At 49.6% G+C, this 15262-nt stretch overlaps 24 non-coding genes across 24 annotated transcripts; all 24 read right to left on the bottom strand.

The window, feature by feature from the left end:
• Positions 1-3228: 3228 nt before the first annotated feature.
• On the bottom strand, positions 3229-3302 carry trnat-cgu (transfer RNA threonine (anticodon CGU)). Its single transcript has one exon. It is a non-coding gene; the product is annotated as a tRNA-Thr (tRNA).
• Positions 3303-3457: 155 nt separating this feature from the next.
• trnar-ucu (transfer RNA arginine (anticodon UCU)) lies at positions 3458-3547 on the bottom strand. Its single transcript is given in 2 exon segments — positions 3458-3493; positions 3511-3547. It is a non-coding gene; the product is annotated as a tRNA-Arg (tRNA).
• Positions 3548-3748: 201 nt separating this feature from the next.
• On the bottom strand, positions 3749-3822 carry trnat-agu (transfer RNA threonine (anticodon AGU)). Its single transcript has one exon. It is a non-coding gene; the product is annotated as a tRNA-Thr (tRNA).
• Positions 3823-4364: 542 nt separating this feature from the next.
• Positions 4365-4438, bottom strand: trnat-ugu (transfer RNA threonine (anticodon UGU)). The gene has a single exon. It is a non-coding gene; the product is annotated as a tRNA-Thr (tRNA).
• A 1496-nt stretch (positions 4439-5934) lies between these two features.
• trnat-ugu (transfer RNA threonine (anticodon UGU)) lies at positions 5935-6008 on the bottom strand. Its single transcript has one exon. It is a non-coding gene; the product is annotated as a tRNA-Thr (tRNA).
• A 428-nt stretch (positions 6009-6436) lies between these two features.
• On the bottom strand, positions 6437-6510 carry trnat-cgu (transfer RNA threonine (anticodon CGU)). The gene has a single exon. It is a non-coding gene; the product is annotated as a tRNA-Thr (tRNA).
• Positions 6511-6665: 155 nt separating this feature from the next.
• trnar-ucu (transfer RNA arginine (anticodon UCU)) lies at positions 6666-6755 on the bottom strand. Its single transcript is given in 2 exon segments — positions 6666-6701; positions 6719-6755. It is a non-coding gene; the product is annotated as a tRNA-Arg (tRNA).
• Positions 6756-6956: 201 nt separating this feature from the next.
• Positions 6957-7030, bottom strand: trnat-agu (transfer RNA threonine (anticodon AGU)). The gene has a single exon. It is a non-coding gene; the product is annotated as a tRNA-Thr (tRNA).
• A 544-nt stretch (positions 7031-7574) lies between these two features.
• On the bottom strand, positions 7575-7648 carry trnat-ugu (transfer RNA threonine (anticodon UGU)). The gene has a single exon. It is a non-coding gene; the product is annotated as a tRNA-Thr (tRNA).
• A 428-nt stretch (positions 7649-8076) lies between these two features.
• trnat-cgu (transfer RNA threonine (anticodon CGU)) lies at positions 8077-8150 on the bottom strand. Its single transcript has one exon. It is a non-coding gene; the product is annotated as a tRNA-Thr (tRNA).
• Positions 8151-8305: 155 nt separating this feature from the next.
• On the bottom strand, positions 8306-8395 carry trnar-ucu (transfer RNA arginine (anticodon UCU)). Its single transcript is given in 2 exon segments — positions 8306-8341; positions 8359-8395. It is a non-coding gene; the product is annotated as a tRNA-Arg (tRNA).
• Positions 8396-8596: 201 nt separating this feature from the next.
• trnat-agu (transfer RNA threonine (anticodon AGU)) lies at positions 8597-8670 on the bottom strand. The gene has a single exon. It is a non-coding gene; the product is annotated as a tRNA-Thr (tRNA).
• A 543-nt stretch (positions 8671-9213) lies between these two features.
• On the bottom strand, positions 9214-9287 carry trnat-ugu (transfer RNA threonine (anticodon UGU)). Its single transcript has one exon. It is a non-coding gene; the product is annotated as a tRNA-Thr (tRNA).
• A 428-nt stretch (positions 9288-9715) lies between these two features.
• Positions 9716-9789, bottom strand: trnat-cgu (transfer RNA threonine (anticodon CGU)). Its single transcript has one exon. It is a non-coding gene; the product is annotated as a tRNA-Thr (tRNA).
• A 155-nt stretch (positions 9790-9944) lies between these two features.
• Positions 9945-10034, bottom strand: trnar-ucu (transfer RNA arginine (anticodon UCU)). The gene is given in 2 exon segments: positions 9945-9980; positions 9998-10034. It is a non-coding gene; the product is annotated as a tRNA-Arg (tRNA).
• A 201-nt stretch (positions 10035-10235) lies between these two features.
• On the bottom strand, positions 10236-10309 carry trnat-agu (transfer RNA threonine (anticodon AGU)). Its single transcript has one exon. It is a non-coding gene; the product is annotated as a tRNA-Thr (tRNA).
• Positions 10310-10852: 543 nt separating this feature from the next.
• trnat-ugu (transfer RNA threonine (anticodon UGU)) lies at positions 10853-10926 on the bottom strand. Its single transcript has one exon. It is a non-coding gene; the product is annotated as a tRNA-Thr (tRNA).
• A 428-nt stretch (positions 10927-11354) lies between these two features.
• trnat-cgu (transfer RNA threonine (anticodon CGU)) lies at positions 11355-11428 on the bottom strand. The gene has a single exon. It is a non-coding gene; the product is annotated as a tRNA-Thr (tRNA).
• Positions 11429-11583: 155 nt separating this feature from the next.
• trnar-ucu (transfer RNA arginine (anticodon UCU)) lies at positions 11584-11673 on the bottom strand. Its single transcript is given in 2 exon segments — positions 11584-11619; positions 11637-11673. It is a non-coding gene; the product is annotated as a tRNA-Arg (tRNA).
• A 201-nt stretch (positions 11674-11874) lies between these two features.
• On the bottom strand, positions 11875-11948 carry trnat-agu (transfer RNA threonine (anticodon AGU)). Its single transcript has one exon. It is a non-coding gene; the product is annotated as a tRNA-Thr (tRNA).
• A 543-nt stretch (positions 11949-12491) lies between these two features.
• Positions 12492-12565, bottom strand: trnat-ugu (transfer RNA threonine (anticodon UGU)). The gene has a single exon. It is a non-coding gene; the product is annotated as a tRNA-Thr (tRNA).
• A 428-nt stretch (positions 12566-12993) lies between these two features.
• Positions 12994-13067, bottom strand: trnat-cgu (transfer RNA threonine (anticodon CGU)). The gene has a single exon. It is a non-coding gene; the product is annotated as a tRNA-Thr (tRNA).
• Positions 13068-13222: 155 nt separating this feature from the next.
• Positions 13223-13312, bottom strand: trnar-ucu (transfer RNA arginine (anticodon UCU)). The gene is given in 2 exon segments: positions 13223-13258; positions 13276-13312. It is a non-coding gene; the product is annotated as a tRNA-Arg (tRNA).
• A 201-nt stretch (positions 13313-13513) lies between these two features.
• Positions 13514-13587, bottom strand: trnat-agu (transfer RNA threonine (anticodon AGU)). Its single transcript has one exon. It is a non-coding gene; the product is annotated as a tRNA-Thr (tRNA).
• Positions 13588-15262: the final 1675 nt, after the last annotated feature.

Here is a 15262-nt window from a genome sequence, read left to right as displayed (position 1 = left end):
TACGAGTACGAGTACTTGCATTTCAGTACTCGCCGATACCGATACCGAGTACTTAATAAAAACATGATTTAAATTTACAGGTAACAGCTTTAGTCATATAATTTAAAAAAAAACAAAAAAAAAAACAAAACCAAGGGACTAGTTTAGAATTAAGAACATTTATTTAAAATGAAAAGCATGTTGTATGCAACATATTACAGAATAAATAATTATAAAAAAAAAATTAAACAGTGACAGTGCAACTCAAGTATTTTTTTCAGTTTGTTGTAAACTCTGCCGCTTTGGACAACACAAGGGGCATTAATAAACATCTTTGCTATTTAGTGCACAATATTTGAATAAACTAACAACATCCACCAACATAGAACTGTGGCAGTCAGTGCAACTGAGGTAGGTATTGACATCAAGTCTAAGACGACTCACTTAAATGGAGCCTATTTTGAAAAAGTGAGTGGCAGTTTTTTTTTTTTTCACGAAAAGTAGCTTTTCTGCATTATCAGCAGTCAGCTTGTTTCTGTTTTCATCCTCTCAGCCCCATGTAGCAGTGTGGAAAGTGAAAGGCTTTTTAGCTCAGTGTCACACATTATAGTATTTATGGGCCATTTTAGCCAAATTGGGGAACCTGATTTTGTTGACACTACAGTACTTCAGAGGACTGTCTTCACGAGGGCTTGGGGCCTCTCCGAGGTATGTTTCGAGCTCAATAGCAGACCCTGCTGCCAGCGGCTGTGCTGCCTGGGGCTGCTCCTTAGCGATTTCTTCAAATACAGTGTCCAGACTGCTGCTAGTGCTGGCCTGGGCCTTGAGAAACAGTTTAGCAGGAGGTTCTGCAGCTTCTGCCCGACTCCCCTCTGCCTCAGCTCTGGACATCTAAAGCTCCTGCTTCAGGTGCAGCTTGGCCTCCGGAGCAGTGTTGTTGGAGAAGAAGCGATCTTTATACCTAAACAAAATTCATGAATGTATTAATATGTGGAAAAATAGGACTGATTTTAGTTTCCCCTAAACCACTGTCACAAATGCCAGCCATTTGGCTTTCTGGTAGTAATAAGGGAAATATATTTCATATTATATATTGCATACATTTGTATGTGTGTATTTTAGTTACAAAAATATAATATAATACTTCAGATGGAAATTAATCTTACATTTAGTACTGTAGTTTATCATTGAATACCTATAGCACACAGACTTTACCTTGGGTCAAGTATGGTGGAGATGAAGTACAGTGGGTTGGTCTTGACGTCACTGAAGCGCTTCTTGACAGCTGCCAGTAAGGTTGCTTTCATTGTCTTGACGCCGTGGTCCTCGTCTGTTTCTCTGTTTAGAAGTCTCACTAGCACAGCTGAGATGACATCAGAGGCTAGTGCGTCTTAGCTGCTCACTTTTTTAGTTAGTTCCTCAAAGGGGGGGCGAGGATGGCAACAGTCTTCTCCATAAGAGCCCATTGGTGAGCGGTGAGATAGTCAGGGAGTTCATGCTCGGACACAAACACCCCCAGCACTCGCTTTTGCTCAATGAGGGACTGGAGCATGTAATACGTGCTGTTCCAGCGCGTCTGTACGTCCTGCTGCAGTCTCTTTATTGGCTGGTTGAGCTGTCCCTGAATGTCCTGGAGGCGGGAGTAGGCTAAGGCTGAATGTTTAAAATGCCCAACTATTTTCCGCCCCACTGCTATAGCATCAGCTATGCTCCTCTGTGCTAATAAGCCCTCATGAACAGCCAGTTGGAGCGTGTGCGCGACACACGGCAGACTTGGGAGCCCTGCGTCATTCATAGCTTTAATCATGTTTTTGGCATTGTCACGAAGCACAACATGTACTGATGTTTTAGGTATACCCCATGTCTGGAGCATTTCCTCAAACACATGCGCTATAGCCTGGCTGGTGTGCGAGCCGCGGAATTGTTTCGCATGTAATATGGCTCATTGTGGCGTGAAACTCTCGTCTATCCACTGGGAGGTTAGGCTAATTAGCGACACGGGGCTAACACTGCTTGTCCAAATATCCGTGGTGAAACTAAACGCAGAGGAGGCTTGCAGTAGGCTGTGGATATGTTTTTTCACGGAGTCGTGTAGTTTAGGCAGCTCCGTGTCAGTCATGTAGCGGCGGCTTGGGACATCATATCTGGGCTCCAGAACATGGAGGAGACGTAGGAATCCCACATTTTCTACCTCCGAGAGTGGCTGGTCACTCAATGCAATGTACTCGATAATTGCCTGTGTTATTTTCACAGCACGTGGATTGTCTCTGGACATTTTCTCTCGTCTTGCAAGAGTTTGCTGCAGCGTGGGTTGCATTGGTTTAGAAGCATGGGTAAACTCTTTGTACTCGTTGTCGTGTTGGGATTTTAGGTGCTTGATTAAATTACTTGTGTTAAATGCGCTACCTTTTGAGCCTCCTTTGGACAATTTCGCTGAGCACAATTTGCAGTCCACCTTTGTTTTGTCGTCTTCATTCACTTTGAAATAGTTCCACACGACTGACATGTCTCGCCTCGCCTTCTCCCCGCTCTGAGCTGCAACCGGGGCCTGGGGGCGGGCCCCTTACACGCTGCTCAAACATAGACACTTCTCAGACTGTGGTATCGGTCTCCGGTATCGGGGGACTTTTAACGACTACAAGTACTTTAGAAAATGTGGTATCGAGGCCGATACCAGATACCGATATCGGTATCGATGCATTCCTAATAACATGTGTTTTTCCTTAAGCAAAGGCTTTTAGGGAGAGAGGTGTGAGAGTGAGGGGCGAAGAGAGGGGGTTAGGTCAGCGTGGGATTGTTGGCTCTCTTTGAAGATTGCTTCTCCAGATTAGTTTGCAAAATTAACCACTCGCTATCCCTGTTTGCAGGTGAGAGAGTAGTGTTGCATGAGAAACCGCCAGCTTACCTCGAGCTTCTCTGTGTCCCCATTCGCTGTCCGTTTTTTGGTAAAGCACGAGCTCGGCTGTATTGTGGCGCGCAACCAAAGGCATCGCTGGGATTCGAACGCAGGATCTCCTGTTTACTAGACTAGCCTGGCAGCACGTTCGCCCTCCGGGAGGGCGACTCAGACGATCCAGGCTTCCAGAGAAGAGGCCAAGGGTTGGCTGACCGTGCGCTGGACAGCTTTAAGGCGTTTGCCGACAACTGAGTCTAGGCGATTTGCAAAATTACCCACTCGCTGCCCTAGCTATCCCTGTTTCCGGGTCGCTTTCGGAAAAGCTTGCGCTTGCTGGACTGCAAAGCCGCCCAAGGCACCGCTGGGATTTGAACCCAGGATCTCCTGTTTACGATACAGGCGCTTTAACCAACTAAGCCACGGCGCCAAACCGCATGCAAGGCTGTCGGGAGGGTCACTCAGAGGATCAAAACATCCAGAGGCGGGCCAGGTGCTGGTACGCTTAAAAGAGAATGTCTACAAATTTCTACTGCCCGAGGGCAACACTGCACAGTATGAGAGTTACTAGAAAGCCAAAAGCCTCGACTCTAGCGGGACTCGAACCCACAACCTTTGAATGGCCTCGTCTGGCAGTCTAGAAGTCCAATGCGCTATCCATTGCGCCACAGAGCCCATAAAGGGGTAGCAAGCAGAGCCGCGTGAAGGCTGACCTTTCGGGTCTGTGGCCGTCCAACGGTAAGAGAGCGCAGGCTCTCTCTGCAGGAAGGACAGGCCCTAGGGTCTCTGCACAATTGCGGTGTCGTTTGAAAGGCAGAGGCACTGTAAGGGCCTCAGGTCCAAGGGAGAGCAAAAAGATCCAACCTGTCGTTTGCAAGGCACCGCTGGGATTCAAACCCAGGATCTCCTGTTTACTAGACAGGCGCTTTAACCAACTAAGCCACTGCGCCACTCCTCTTTTTAGGAGTGGGGAGGGCGGCTCAGAGAATGCATGAATCAACACTTCGAACATCCTGCTGCCTCCACTTGATGCAAGACAGTGATTGCCATACCTCAATGAATTGGTTCTTGGGCATGTTTTGTTACCTTTTAAATATGATTGACTTTTTTTTTAATCAATGTACGCTGAGAACAGGAGGCTTCAAAATGGTTTCTGCTGTGCGAGGGCAACACTGTGCAGTATGGGCTTAACAATATGGCAAAAAGCGTGACTCTGGTGAGACTCAAAACCACAACCTTTGAATGGCCTAATCAGGAATTCTAGAAGTCCAATGCACTATCCATTGCGCCACAGAGCCGTTCAATATGCCAGGCTGGGCCACTGAGGGCTTTTCTTACAGATTTGTGCCTATCCAGCTCAGCCGAGTGGCACGCTGTGTGAGCAGAAAGACAGGTCCTCAGGTCTTTGCACAATTGAGGCACGGTTCAAAAATATACAGTGTAGTTGGGGTCTCCCATCCAACAGTGAGGCCAGAGACAGCCACCGGTGGAAAGGCACCGCTGGGATTCGAACCCAGGATCTCCTGTTTACAAGACAGGCGCTTTGACCAGCTAAGCCACGGAGCCACCCCGGTTGGATCCGTTAGCCTGGGATGCTATCCTTCAAATGCAGGTGAGAGGGTAGTGTTGCAAGAGAAACCGCCCGCTAACCTCGAGCTTCTCTGTGTCCCCATTCGCCGTCCGTTTTTTGGTAAAGCACTAGCTCGGCTGTATTGTGGCGCGCAACCAAAGGCATCGCTGGGATTCGAACGCAGGATCTCTTGTTTACTAGACTAGCCTGGCAGCACGTTCGCCCTCCGGGAGGGCGACTCAGACGATCCAGGCTTCCAGAGAAGAGTCCAGGGGTTGGCTGACCGTGCGCTGGACAGCTTTAAGGCGTTTGCAGACAACTGAGTCTGGGCGATTTGCAAAATTACCCACTCGCTGCCCTTGCTATCCCTGTTTGCGGGTCGCTTTTGGAAAAGTTTGCGCTTGCTGGACTGGAAAACCGCCCAAGGCACCGCTGGGATTTGATCCCAAGATCTTCTGTTTACAAGACAGGCACTTTAACCAACTAAGCCAAGGCGCCACCCCGCACGTAAAGGGGTGGGGAGGGCGGCACAGAGGATGCATGAATCAACACTTTGAATGTCCTGCTGCCTCCACTTGATGCAAGACAGTGATTGCCATACCTAACTGAATTGGTTCTTGGGCATGATTTGCTACCTTTTAAATATGATTGACATTTTTTTTTTTAAATCAATGTACACTGAGAACAGGAGGCCTCAAAATGGTTTCTGCTGTCTGAGGGCAACACTCTTATTATGGCCTTAGTATGGGCTTAACAAAATTCCAAAAAGCACAAATCTGATGGGACTCGAACCCACAACTTTTGAATGGCCTCGTCTGGCAGTCTAGAAGCCCAACACACTGGCCATTGCGCCAGAGAGCATGTCCAGCTTGGCTGAGTGGCAAGCTGTGCACTGAGCAAGCAGGTTTGTGCACAATTTGGGCACGCTTCCTGGACTAGAGCTCAGCCCAAGGGATCGCTGGGATTCAAACCCAGAATCTCCTGTTCACTAGACAGGCGCTTTGACCAACTAAGCCACGGCGCCAACCCGCATGTTAGGCGTGGGGAGGGCGGCTCAGAGGATGCATGAATCAACACTTTGAATGTCCTGCTGCCTCCACTTGATGCAAGACAGTGATTGCCATACCTAACTGAATTGGTTCTTGGGCATGTTTTGCTACCTTTTAAATATGATTGACTTTTTTTTTATCAATGTTTGCTGAGAACAGAAGGCCTCAAAATGGTTTCTTCTGTCCGAGGGCAACACTCTTATTATGGGCTTAGTACTGGCTTAACAAAATTCCAAAAAGCACGAGTCTGGTGGGTATGCCAGGCTGTGCCACTGAGGGCTTTTCTTACAGATTTGTGCCCATCCAGCTCAGCCGAGTGGCACGCTGTGTGGGCAGAAAGACAGGTCCTCAGTTCTTTGCACAATTAAGGCACGGTTCAAAAATATGCAGTGTAGTTGGGGTCTCCCATCCAACAGTGAGGCCAGAGACAGCCACTGGTGGAAAAGCACCGCTGGGATTCGAACCCAGGATCACCTGTTTACAAGACAGGCGCTTTGACCAGCTAAGCCACGGCGCCTCCTCGGTTGGGCTAGTTAGCCTGGGATGCTATCCTTCAAAAGCAGGTGAGAGGGTAGTGTTGCAAGAGAAACCGCCCGCTTACCTCGAGCTTCTCTGTGTCCCCATTCGCTGTCCGTTTTTCGGTAAAGCACGAGCTCGGCTGTATTGTGGCGCGCAACCAAAGGCATCGCTGGGATTCGAACGCAGGATCTCCTGTTTACTAGACTAGCCTGGCAGCACGTTCGCCCTCCTGGAGGGCGACTCAGACGATCCAGGCTTCCAGAGAAGAGGCCAAGGGTTGGCTGACCGTGCGCTGGACAGCTTTAAGGCGTTTGCCGACAACTGAGTCTGGGCGATTTGCAAAATTACCCACTCGCTGCCCTAGCTGTCCCTGTTTCCGGGTCGCTTTCGGAAAAGCTTGCGCTTGCTGGACTGCAAAGCCGCCCAAGGCACCGCTGGGATTTGAAGCCAGGATCTCCTGTTTACGAGACAGGCGCTTTAACCAACTAAGCCACGGCGCCAAACCGCACGCAAGGCTGTCGGGAGGGTGACTCAGAGGATCAAAACATCCAGAGGCGGGCCAGGTGCTGGTACGCTTAAAAGAGAATGTCTACAAATTTCTACTGCCTGAGGGCAACACTGCACAGTATGAGAGTTACTAGAAAGCCAAAAGCCACGACTCTGGTGGGACTCTAACCCACAACCTTTGAATGGCCTCGTCTGGCAGTCTAGAAGTCCAATGCGCTATCCATTGCGCCACAGAGCCCATAAGGGGGTAGCAAGCAGAGCCGCGTCAAGGCTGACCTTTCGGGTCTGTGGCCGTCCAACGGTAAGAGAGCGCAGGCTCTCTCTGCAGGAAGGACAGGCCCTAGGGTCTCTGCACAATTGCGGTGTCGTTTGAAAGGCAGAGGCACTGTAAGGGCCTCAGGTCCAAGGGAGAGCAAAAAGATCCAACCTGTCGTTTGCAAGGCTCCGCTGGGATTCGAACTCAGGATCTCCTGTTTACTAGACAGGCGCTTTAACCAACTAAGCCACGGCGCCACTCCTCTTGTTAGGCGTGGGGAGGGCGGCTCAGAGGATGCATGAATCAACACTTCGAACATCCCTGCTGCCTCCACTTGATGCAAGACAGTGATTGCCATACCAAAAATGAATTGGTTCTTGGGCATGTTTTGTTACCTTTTAAATATGATTGACTTTTTTTTTAATCAATGTACGCTGAGAACAGGAGGCCTCAAAATGGTTTCTGCTGTGCGAGGGCAACACTGTGCAGTATGGGCTTAACAAAATGGCAAAAAGCGTGACTCTGGTGAGACTCAAAACCGCAACCTTTGAATGGCCTCATCTGGAATTCTAGAAGTCCAATGCACTATCCATTGCGCCACAGAGCCGGTCAATATGCCAGGCTGGGCCACTGAGGGCTTTTCTTACAGATTTGTGCCTATCCAGCTCAGCCGAGTGGCACGCTGTGTGGGCAGAAAGACAGGTCCTCAGGTCTTTGCACAATTGAGGCACGGTTCAAAAATATACAGTGTAGTTTGGGTCTCCCATCCAACAGTGAGGCCAGAGACAGCCACCGGTGGAAAGGCACCGCTGGGATTCGAACCCAGGATCTCCTGTTTACAAGACAGGCGCTTTGACCAGCTAAGCCACGGCGCCACCTCGGTTGGATCCGTTAGCCTGGGATGCTATCCTTCAAAAGCAGGTGAGAGGGTAGTGTTGCAAGAGAAACCGCCGGCTAACCTCGAGCTTCTCTGTGTCCCCATTCGCCGTCCGTTTTTTGGTAAAGCACGAGCTCGGCTGTATTGTGGCGCGCAGCCAAAGGCATCGCTGGGATTCGAACGCAAGATCTCCTGTTTACTAGACTAGCCTGGCAGCACGTTCGCCCTCCGGGAGGGCGACTCAGACGATCCAGGCTTCCAGAGAAGAGGCCAAGGGTTGGCTGACCGTGCGCTGGACAGCTTTAAGGCGTTTGCCGACAACTGAGTCTGGGCGATTTGCAAAATTACCCACTCGCTGCCCTAGCTGTCCCTGTTTCCGGGTCGCTTTCGGAAAAGCTTGCGCTTGCTGGACTGCAAAGCTGCCCAAGGCACCGCTGGGATTTGAAGCCAGGATCTCCTGTTTACGAGACAGGCGCTTTAACCAACTAAGCCACGGCGCCAAATCGCACGCAAGGCTGTCGGGAGGGTGACTCAGAGGATCAAAACATCCAGAGGCGGGCCAGGTGCTGGTACGCTTAAAAGAGAATGTCTACAAATTTCTACTGCCTGAGGGCAACACTGCACAGTATGAGAGTTACTAGAAAGCCAAAAGCCACGACTCTGGTGGGACTCGAACCCACAACCTTTGAATGGCCTCGTCTGGCAGTCTAGAAGTCCAATGCGCTATCCATTGCGCCACAGAGCCCATAAGGGGGTAGCAAGCAGGGATGCGTTAAGGCTGACTTTTCGGGTCTGTGGCCGTCCAACGGTAAGAGAGCGCAGGCTCTCTCTGCAGGAAGGACAGGCACTAGGGTCTCTGCACAATTGCGGTGTCGTTTGAAAGGCAGAGGCACTGTAAGGGCCTCAGGTCCAAGGGAGAGCAAAAAGATCCAACCTGTCGTTTGCAAGGCTCCGCTGGGATTCGAACCCAGGATCTCCTGTTTACTAGACAGGCGCTTTAACCAACTAAGCCACGGCGCCACTCCTCTTGTTAGGCGTGGGGAGGGCGGCTCAGAGGATGCATGAATCAACACTTCGAACATCCTGCTGCCTCCACTTGATGCAAGACAGTGATTGCCATACCAAAAATGAATTGGTTCTTGGGCATGTTTTGTTACCTTTTAAATATGTTTGACTTTTTTTTTAATCAATGTACGCTGAGAACAGGAGGCCTCAAAATGGTTTCTGCTGTGCGAGGGCAACACTGTGCAGTATGGGCTTAACAAAATGGCAAAAAGCGTGACTCTGGTGAGACTCAAAACCGCAACCTTTGAATGGCCTCATCTGGAATTCTAGAAGTCCAATGCACTATCCATTGCGCCACAGAGCCGGTCAATATGCCAGGCTGGGCCACTGAGGGCTTTTCTTACAGATTTGTGCCTATCCAGCTCAGCCGAGTGGCACGCTGTGTGGGCAGAAAGACAGGTCCTCAGGTCTTTGCACAATTGAGGCACGGTTCAAAAATATACAGTGTAGTTTGGGTCTCCCATCCAACAGTGAGGCCAGAGACAGCCACCGGTGGAAAGGCACCGCTGGGATTCGAACCCAGGATCTCCTGTTTACAAGACAGGCGCTTTGACCAGCTAAGCCACGGCGCCACCTCGGTTGGATCCGTTAGCCTGGGATGCTATCCTTCAAAAGCAGGTGAGAGGGTAGTGTTGCAAGAGAAACCGCCGGCTAACCTCGAGCTTCTCTGTGTCCCCATTCGCCGTCCGTTTTTTGGTAAAGCACGAGCTCGGCTGTATTGTGGCGCGCAGCCAAAGGCATCGCTGGGATTCGAACGCAAGATCTCCTGTTTACTAGACTAGCCTGGCAGCACGTTCGCCCTCCGGGAGGGCGACTCAGACGATCCAGGCTTCCAGAGAAGAGGCCAAGGGTTGGCTGACCGTGCGCTGGACAGCTTTAAGGCGTTTGCCGACAACTGAGTCTGGGCGATTTGCAAAATTACCCACTCGCTGCCCTAGCTGTCCCTGTTTCCGGGTCGCTTTCGGAAAAGCTTGCGCTTGCTGGACTGCAAAGCCGCCCAAGGCACCGCTGGGATTTGAAGCCAGGATCTCCTGTTTACGAGACAGGCGCTTTAACCAACTAAGCCACGGCGCCAAACCGCACGCAAGGCTGTCGGGAGGGTGACTCAGAGGATCAAAACATCCAGAGGCGGGCCAGGTGCTGGTACGCTTAAAAGAGAATGTCTACAAATTTCTACTGCCTGAGGGCAACACTGCACAGTATGAGAGTTACTAGAAAGCCAAAAGCCACGACTCTGGTGGGACTCGAACCCACAACCTTTGAATGGCCTCGTCTGGCAGTCTAGAAGTCCAATGCGCTATCCATTGCGCCACAGAGCCCATAAGGGGGTAGCAAGCAGAGCCGCATGAAGGCTGACCTTTCGGGTCTGTGGCCGTCCAACGGTAAGAGAGCGCAGGCTCTCTCTGCAGGAAGGACAGGCACTAGGGTCTCTGCACAATTGCGGTGTCGTTTGAAAGGCAGAGGCACTGTAAGGGCCTCAGGTCCAAGGGAGAGCAAAAAGATCCAACCTGTCGTTTGCAAGGCTCCGCTGGGATTCGAACCCAGGATCTCCTGTTTACTAGACAGGCGCTTTAACCAACTAAGCCACGGCGCCACTCGTCTTGTTAGGCGTGGGGAGGGCGGCTCAGAGGATGCATGAATCAACACTTCGAACATCCTGCTGCCTCCACTTGATGCAAGACAGTGATTGCCATACCAAAAATGAATTGGTTCTTGGGCATGTTTTGTTACCTTTTAAATATGTTTGACTTTTTTTTTAATCAATGTACGCTGAGAACAGGAGGCCTCAAAATGGTTTCTGCTGTGCGAGGGCAACACTGTGCAGTATGGGCTTAACAAAATGGCAAAAAGCGTGACTCTGGTGAGACTCAAAACCGCAACCTTTGAATGGCCTCATCTGGAATTCTAGAAGTCCAATGCACTATCCATTGCACCACAGAGCCGGTCAATATGCCAGGCTGGGCCACTGAGGGCTTTTCTTACAGATTTGTGCCTATCCAGCTCAGCCGAGTGGCACGCTGTGTGGGCAGAAAGACAGGTCCTCAGGATTTTGCACAATTGAGGCACGGTTCAAAAATATACAGTGTAGTTTGGGTCTCCCATCCAACAGTGAGGCCAGAGACAGCCACCGGTGGAAAGGCACCGCTGGGATTCGAACCCAGGATCTCCTGTTTACAAGACAGGCGCTTTGACCAGCTAAGCCACGGCGCCACCTCGGTTGGATCCGTTAGCCTGGGATGCTATCCTTCAAAAGCAGGTGAGAGGGTAGTGTTGCAAGAGAAACCGCCGGCTAACCTCGAGCTTCTCTGTGTCCCCATTCGCCGTCCGTTTTTTGGTAAAGCACGAGCTCGGCTGTATTGTGGCGCGCAGCCAAAGGCATCGCTGGGATTCGAACGCAAGATCTCCTGTTTACTAGACTAGCCTGGCAGCACGTTCGCCCTCCGGGAGGGCGACTCAGACGATCCAGGCTTCCAGAGAAGAGGCCAAGGGTTGGCTGACCGTGCGCTGGACAGCTTTAAGGCGTTTGCCGACAACTGAGTCTGGGCGATTTGCAAAATTACCCACTCGCTGCCCTAGCTGTCCCTGTTTCCGGGTCGCTTTCGGAAAAGCTTGCGCTTGCTGGACTGCAAAGCTGCCCAAGGCACCGCTGGGATTTGAAGCCAGGATCTCCTGTTTACGAGACAGGCGCTTTAACCAACTAAGCCACGGCGCCAAATCGCACGCAAGGCTGTCGGGAGGGTGACTCAGAGGATCAAAACATCCAGAGGCGGGCCAGGTGCTGGTACGCTTAAAAGAGAATGTCTACAAATTTCTACTGCCTGAGGGCAACACTGCACAGTATGAGAGTTACTAGAAAGCCAAAAGCCACGACTCTGGTGGGACTCGAACCCACAACCTTTGAATGGCCTCGTCTGGCAGTCTAGAAGTCCAATGCGCTATCCATTGCGCCACAGAGCCCATAAGGGGGTAGCAAGCAGAGCCGCATGAAGGCTGACCTTTCGGGTCTGTGGCCGTCCAACGGTAAGAGAGCGCAGGCTCTCTCTGCAGGAAGGACAGGCACTAGGGTCTCTGCACAATTGCGGTGTCGTTTGAAAGGCAGAGGCACTGTAAGGGCCTCAGGTCCAAGGGAGAGCAAAAAGATCCAACCTGTCGTTTGCAAGGCTCCGCTGGGATTCGAACCCAGGATCTCCTGTTTACTAGACAGGCGCTTTAACCAACTAAGCCACGGCGCCACTCCTCTTGTTAGGCGTGGGGAGGGCGGCTCAGAGGATGCATGAATCAACACTTCGAACATCCTGCTGCCTCCACTTGATGCAAGACAGTGATTGCCATACCAAAAATGAATTGGTTCTTGGGCATGTTTTGTTACCTTTTAAATATGTTTGACTTTTTTTTTAATCAATGTACGCTGAGAACAGGAGGCCTCAAAATGGTTTCTGCTGTGCGAGGGCAACACTGTGCAGTATGGGCTTAACAAAATGGCAAAAAGCGTGACTCTGGTGAGACTCAAAACCGCAACCTTTGAATGGCCTCATCTGGAATTCTAGAAGTCCAATGCACTATCCATTGCGCCACAGAGCCGGTCAATATGCCAGGCTGGGCCACTGAGGGCTTTTCTTACAGATTTGTGCCTATCCAGCTCAGCCGAGTGGCACGCTGTGTGGGCAGAAAGACAGGTCCTCAGGTCTTTGCACAATTGAGGCACGGTTCAAAAATATACAGTGTAGTTTGGGTCTCCCATCCAACAGTGAGGCCAGAGACAGCCACCGGTGGAAAGGCACCGCTGGGATTCGAACCCAGGATCTCCTGTTTACAAGACAGGCGCTTTGACCAGCTAAGCCACGGCGCCACCTCGGTTGGATCCGTTAGCCTGGGATGCTATCCTTCAAAAGCAGGTGAGAGGGTAGTGTTGCAAGAGAAACCGCCGGCTAACCTCGAGCTTCTCTGTGTCCCCATTCGCCGTCCGTTTTTTGGTAAAGCACGAGCTCGGCTGTATTGTGGCGCGCAGCCAAAGGCATCGCTGGGATTCGAACGCAAGATCTCCTGTTTACTAGACTAGCCTGGCAGCACGTTCGCCCTCCGGGAGGGCGACTCAGACGATCCAGGCTTCCAGAGAAGAGGCCAAGGGTTGGCTGACCGTGCGCTGGACAGCTTTAAGGCGTTTGCCGACAACTGAGTCTGGGCGATTTGCAAAATTACCCACTCGCTGCCCTAGCTGTCCCTGTTTCCGGGTCGCTTTCGGAAAAGCTTGCGCTTGCTGGACTGCAAAGCCGCCCAAGGCACCGCTGGGATTTGAAGCCAGGATCTCCTGTTTACGAGACAGGCGCTTTAACCAACTAAGCCACGGCGCCAAACCGCACGCAAGGCTGTCGGGAGGGTGACTCAGAGGATCAAAACATCCAGAGGCGGGCCAGGTGCTGGTACGCTTAAAAGAGAATGTCTACAAATTTCTACTGCCTGAGGGCAACACTGCACAGTATGAGAGTTACTAGAAAGCCAAAAGCCACGACTCTGGTGGGACTCGAGCCCACAACCTTTGAATGGCCTCGTCTGGCAGTCTAGAAGTCCAATGCGCTATCCATTGCGCCACAGAGCCCATAAGGGGGTAGCAAGCAGAGCCGCGTCAAGGCTGACCTTTCGGGTCTGTGGCCGTCCAACGGTAAGAGAGCGCAGGCTCTCTCTGCAGGAAGGACAGGCACTAGGGTCTCTGCACAATTGCGGTGTCGTTTGAAAGGCAGAGGCACTGTAAGGGCCTCAGGTCCAAGGGAGAGCAAAAAGATCCAACCTGTCGTTTGCAAGGCTCCGCTGGGATTCGAACCCAGGATCTCCTGTTTACTAGACAGGCGCTTTAACCAACTAAGCCACGGCGCCACTCCTCTTGTTAGGCGTGGGGAGGGCGGCTCAGAGGATGCATGAATCAACACTTCGAACATCCTGCTGCCTCCACTTGATGCAAGACAGTGATTGCCATACCAAAAAAGAATTGGTTCTTGGGCATGTTTTGTTACCTTTTAAATATGATTGACTTTTTTTTTAACCCTCAAAGACCGAGACAGCCGCCGGCGGCTAAAAATAACTATTGTTCTTAAATGTTTAATAACTTTTGAACCGCTAATCCAATTTGAATGCTTTAAAAAGTATCGTAAAGTACAGAGTCTACTCTTTTCAGTGATATCGCATTTGTCTCATTTGGATATTCAGAGGCTCCGTGGTAAGCGTGATTACGTCATCACATTTCCTCAGCACTGATTCGTCAGATGAAATCAATACGTTTTGGTCCTCTGAGCCAAACAGGAACGATTGTTGATGCTTAGTCCCACCCCTGTGCCCCGATTGGTTCAAACTGTCATCTATTCAACCAATAAACATAGGTTTTGGTCTTTTGAACCACCGATTAGTATGTTTCTTTGCAGACCTGAACAGACGCAAAGTGAAAGCAAAGTGCGTCTTGCGTGCATGAAAACAAACGCAAAATAACACATTTGCATGACAGCATTCTTTGAAAATGTACAGAAATACTCAAGACAGAGCCCTTTGACGTAAAACAAACCAAAAACAAGGATGAAACAGCAGTAGATATCGGATAAAGCACTGGAATGTGGGTTTTCGGTCACTAGGCGATGTCCCGGTAAAATAGATTCCGACACAGACTACAGCCAGCAGATCCATCTATTTGGTTGTTATATTATGTGACTAATTATTATATAGTTTTTAAAGATTATTTGTACTATTTTTTCGGTTGCACTCTGTATATTTCTCTCTCATTTTGTGTGTAGTTTGTGAATAATTTGGATTGTTTATTTTTTTGTTGCACAAGACAATTTGTGCAATTTTTCTTGTGCTACTTTCTACACTATTTGTGTTTATTGTTCATCTTTTGGATTAAGAATATATTTATCTGAAAAAGTAAATTATTTTTACTGTGTTTTGCTATTATTTAACACTGTTTCTGCGATGACTTTACTCCTGAAACGTTTTTGGACAGGTCTATATTGTCAATAAACGAAATGGGCCTGTTTTTCACTGAAAAGCGCCTAAATAATATTGTAATAATTGGCTATAACTTGCTTGGGGAATGTTATATATAGACAAAATTTTATTTGGAAGTGTAAAACACCTAAATACAAATTTTTAAAGAAAAAAATCCAAACTTCAGAAGTTTTTGTTTGAGTACACAGTAAAAAACACCCAATTGTTGGTAGCGTTTTTTCCTAAAATTCTGGAAATTCACTAATTTTTAGAGAAAACAAAAGGAAATTTGTAATTTTAAATTAGCTAGACATAAAGTTCAAGTTCTTATGTTTATAATGATATATGACAATTGATGCTGACTGCTAGAATAGGTCTGAAAAAACAAAGAAATATACAGGTGCCTCAGGTGCCCCAAAAATGTTCTAGGTCTTTAAGGGTTAATCAATGTACGCTGAGAACAGGAGGCCTCAAAATGGTTTCTGCTGTGCGAGGGCAACACTGTGCAGTATGGGCTTAACAAAATGGCAAAAAGCGTGACTCTGGTGAGACTCAAAACCGCAACCTTTGAATGGCC

This window comes from Garra rufa, chromosome 1 (assembly GCF_049309525.1).
Source record: "Garra rufa chromosome 1, GarRuf1.0, whole genome shotgun sequence".
NCBI lineage: Eukaryota > Metazoa > Chordata > Actinopteri > Cypriniformes > Cyprinidae > Garra > Garra rufa.
This window is presented reverse-complemented; position numbering and strand designations above follow the sequence as displayed.